Below are 4628 nucleotides of genomic sequence, written 5' to 3' on the forward strand. Positions count from 1 at the left end.
GGGGGGGGGGGTCGATTTAAATCCGTGCACGCATGCGCAGAACGTTTCGTCGTCCGCGACACCATAAATATGTCGGATTAATATGCAAACGAGACAGTGTATACATAATGTATGGTGCGACGGTACTACCGAACTTTGAGAATGTAAACACAAACTCTTGCCGTTTGGAATCGTATAAATTTTTTTTGCGACTTTTTCTTTTTCTTTTCATTCTTTTAGCATTTTCTTTATCTCTCTGTTGCCGCATATCGATGGGGATCGGTGCATGGGAAAAGTGACGTTGAAATGACAGCTTGATTGGAGGAAAAAAAATAGTGATGCAACATCGAGATGAATTTGAGGAAACTGAGAAAAATAAGGAAAAAAGTGGGTGGGGATCCCCTCCCTTCCCCCCACAGCCATGGAGACACAGTATACAGACGTCCGATGATTTGTTTTTGCAATTTCACTTTCTCTTTCTTATATCCTATTCCAGAAAATAATGTCGACCAAATATTAGCTTAATCTTGACTTCGACGTGTTATAGATGTTTTCTCAGGCTGCGAAAGAAATTAAAGTAAAAAGTCGATAAATCTTTTGAACGTCATTCGATTCAAGATTTTTTTTTTATTTTTCATGAATCGTTAAAAATAATGAAATATACAAAGAACGTTGAAAATACAATATTTTTAAAAGACTCGTTGTTGCCATTACGGTTCTTTAAACCTGTACCGTTACACGAGCTCTAATACCAACCCTGCCGCATTAATTTCCATCATCTATAAGCACGGCAAATCCTGAAACAAATAGATTATACTCTTCCCGTTAGGTATATATACCATTACGAGGGGACAGACCCCTCTTAACTTGATGATCTAGAATAAAAAAAAAATGTTACGCTTTCAAAAATCCATATCAGCTTTCTCCGTAACGCTGAACTTTTTTTTTTAAACCGCCTAAATTAATTATTATTGCCAGATCATTGGAAAGATTAAGTTATGATAAGATTAGGGAAAAAAAAAAGTTATTAAAAAAAAGGGATTCGTAAAATTCAAATATTGCACGCACACACTCACACTCGTTATAGAAAAACAAAAACACGACTGCAAGGAGTAAGTGGAAACAAGAGGTCGTGTGGACCACGCACAGTCGCGCTTCACGTACTCAGTCAAAGGATCAGGCCCCACATACCAATGAAGTCCCACGAGGTCCCACAGTAGACATCAGTAAGGAGACCCACGATTCGTTCCCGAATGCAAAAGGTGTAGCCCGCGCGTGGGTTAGCGGACAGCGCCCCCGTAGGGTTCGTGTGGCAGGATTCGAAAGGGCGTACACGCAACACGCGTCTCCACACACGCGGTTCAGAGTTTCGTGTTTTGTCGGAGAGCGGCTACGAAGAATTTTAATATCGACTGCCGCGCCGCCATTGAAGACTACAGTCCGAATGGGATTTTGTCTGGTGGAAAATAATCTTCGTAGCATTTTCCAGGGAGTCGATCGCGCGAGTAATGTTTACGTTTGTTTATGAAAAATTAAGAAAAAAAAGGAAATAGAAACCCAAGGAACAAAATTAGTTCGCGAAACTGCCGCGCGGCGGCGCTAGCGTAGACTCGACCTGTCGCCTCAACTAACCTTCGACTGGATCATTAAGGGTGAATTATTCGCGATCATTCGGGCTGAAAATATTGGGATATAAGTTTGTTGCAGCTACTTCCCCCATTTTCGTCTTCTTTCTCCACTTCCTCGTCCTCGCGTCGAAGCTGTTTGCTGCCAATGGGTTCGCCCAGTTAGGTTAGGCCAACCATCATTTTTCACGCACGACAAACTATTCGTCCGATCATTTTTCACTCGGCTCTTGCGAAGTCACCCTTGGCGATGAATGGCCGCGTCGGGAAACGTACGAACGCAGAAAGCAAAAGGGATTCGTTGCAGTAATTTCGTCACCTGAGCGCGTCGCGTGCATCTGCTGCATTCGCCGCTGGCGGCGCTGCCGGCAATTTCAGGGGCGTGACCGACGACGGAAATCAAAACAGCCCCAGGTACGTACGACGAAACGGTGGGCCCCCCTTTTGAAGAATTCACTGGAAGATGATCGATCGACCGAGAATCGAAAACGTTTACGTGTTTTTATTTTCGCCACGCGCAGCTCGTTCAAACGCAGCTGCGCCACGTTCCGCAAATCCGAATAACGTAAACTTAGCGTTCTCCTGGCTTCTGTCATTTTTTCCACGATGTTTTTCACTCGTCTAACCCAGAGCCCCGTATGTAAACTTCGTTCTTATATCTCGTATTGGCATCGAGACAGACTGTGCAGTTTCAATCCCCTTCGTACTTCGCCCCGCTGACAGTCCGCGTCGACCTCAGCGCTGTTTTCCAGCATTTCTCCAAGAATTTCAACCTAGTCGATATTACAAAATTTTATTATTGAATTATGCAATTTTTTAAAATTACCATTCTCAAGGCAAGCGAATGAAAATTGGATAGGCACGTCTTAGAAAAATTTTTACGAATTTGTTTTCATAATTTTTTTTTTTTTAATACAGTACGTTTTTTCCATTACCTCATTATGCACGCGGGTCGTTTTCGTTTTTCGGACCTATATGTATATACTTACTCACTGACGGGCAAGACAACGAATTCAAGGCAATCTCATTAGACCTCATTATTATAAATAGCTTTTTCTTATCCCTCACCCCCCATTCTGGCATTAATCAAACAGAACGTTAGGCAACGAGAATGCGGTGTACAAATTTGTCGAGGTGTGCTCTATTATGAATTCCATTTGGATGAATAAGTCAGATCGTTATACACGTTCGCTCCTCTTCGGTTCTCTGCGATATACGAATAGTAATAATAATAATCGCGCCTTAAGTAAACCTCAGGCGCGCGACATCAAAATTCTTAATATCATGAGTAATCAATGTTACTCATATGAACTTTCAGATCTTTATATCTCCTCCAACCCCGGACTGGCAATCTTGAATTATTACCTCGCGAACGTCCTTTTTTTTTACCTTTTACGGAAACTTTCGACTCTTCACGACTTTCGACGAATTTTCTTCCTCGTATGCGTTGGCTCTGCCATTTATACTTCGTTCAAGCTTCCTGAACGTGTACGTAACCTTGAAAATGCAAGAAAAAAAAATTATACGTTTTTATCTCACGTCCGTTATACGACTCACACGTGCATTGTAGGTTTGCGAAACTTTTAATGCAATAACGTAGTATAGATTTTCACGGACGGATGAAAAAAAAATTTTTTTAACAGTTTCGGGATCGAAATATTTAAGGAGGCTGAAAAAGGCGAAAAATACGATTCCTGCTATTTATGTAATTTTGCGTCCTGGCCGCAGTCCAATCTACTGGAAATCGTCCGCTACGGTAGTAACATCTTTTGTCATAATTTATTTTTAACTTCCGAATCCATATTTATTTTCTTCGGAATCGAATGACCGATCGGCCAGCCGGTATGGATATTGCCCATATTTTGATTTTGTTTATTGAAATTTGTGAAATTTTTAAAAATTCAAAAATCAAAGGCGCCGCATACATTTTTCTTTAATACCGATCTTTAATGTCAGTCGATTCGATAACATGCATATTTCCACGGATAATTTCTTTTATATTCGCCTCAATCTCCCGGCCGCCTCTACGTCTGATCTTTTAAAGATGGCCGACCGATCGTGCTCCGCCAGTGTGAACGCTGCCGCTTTATCTTTTTCTCTCTCTTGGGCCTCTCGTTCCGGCTTGTTGAATTGCACTCGGTTGACTCAGCCACTCGTTTTAATGGGCTTTTTCACTAGTCAACGCCAAACGCTGAACACTGAATCATGCAATCCAACACGATAAGCGCAAATAGGTCAGTCAATATAATATTACACCGTTATTCACCGTCATGGAGTTCCACTCCAGAGTCTGCCAACGTAAGTAAAATAAATTTAGACGTTGCCGTGACCGATGAGTCAATTATTACGTCTAAGTTCGATCAAACGTTAACAAAAAAAAAAAAAAAAAAAAAAATTCAAATTTCCCGCTGCCTCGGGGTTACAAGAAATCCCGCTAGAGGCGCTGCTCATAAATATCCACACGAGAAAACCAAAAAAATTATATTCCCAAAATTCGCTAGAAAATTCCCGTAACCCCAACCCCTTTTTTATCAATCATTCGCCTCTTTTGAGTACTCAAAAAAGATTTTTTTCGATAAGGCAATTTTACTCAAAACAAAAATCTAACCTCGATCGTTGCCATGATAAAAATTCTTACGCAACGTCTCGGCCAACGTAATTTCATATACCAAAAATCTCATTGCCTTCCATTTTTTCGTTTTCAAAATCGCCGCCCAAAAATAACCAAGCGCCGCTGCACAATGAATATTTAGAATGCGTTTGCTATTGCACGCGAGATCTTCGTGCATTACAGAGTGTAAACGTAACGGAAGCCGAGGCCGGACCGACGATTTTCTTGGTACTGCCCAGACCAACAGAACAAACCGGGGGACCCACGGGGCCTCACGCAATGCTTAACCCGAACAACAAATGAAACAAGAGCCGAGATGAAATAAGAAAAAAAAAAAAGGTAAAAAAAAAGAAGACTTAAATACGAACGTGAAACGAATGCCGTGACGTACCATATCGTTACTAACCGTGACA

The 4628-nt window shown here is 41.4% G+C and overlaps 1 protein-coding gene and 1 long non-coding RNA gene across 5 annotated transcripts in view; one reads left to right on the forward strand and one right to left on the reverse strand.

Moving 5' to 3' along the window:
• LOC107267047 (gustatory and odorant receptor 22) overlaps nucleotides 1–4628 on the forward strand; it is a 28150-nt gene that overhangs the window by 19471 nt on the left and 4051 nt on the right. The window lies entirely within an intron of this gene.
• LOC107267048 overlaps nucleotides 2494–4628 on the reverse strand; it is a 6156-nt gene continuing 4021 nt past the window's right edge. The window contains exons 4-5 of the long non-coding RNA XR_001537542.2: nucleotides 2994–3101; nucleotides 2494–2810 (exon numbers count right to left, since the gene is read on the reverse strand). This is a non-coding gene — a long non-coding RNA (uncharacterized LOC107267048). The remainder of the gene's footprint in view (nucleotides 2811–2993; nucleotides 3102–4628) is intronic.

The sequence above is a fragment of the Cephus cinctus genome, unplaced genomic scaffold, assembly GCF_000341935.2.
Source record: "Cephus cinctus unplaced genomic scaffold, Ccin1 Ccin1_scaffold0331, whole genome shotgun sequence".
Classification (NCBI taxonomy): Eukaryota; Metazoa; Arthropoda; class Insecta; order Hymenoptera; family Cephidae; genus Cephus; species Cephus cinctus.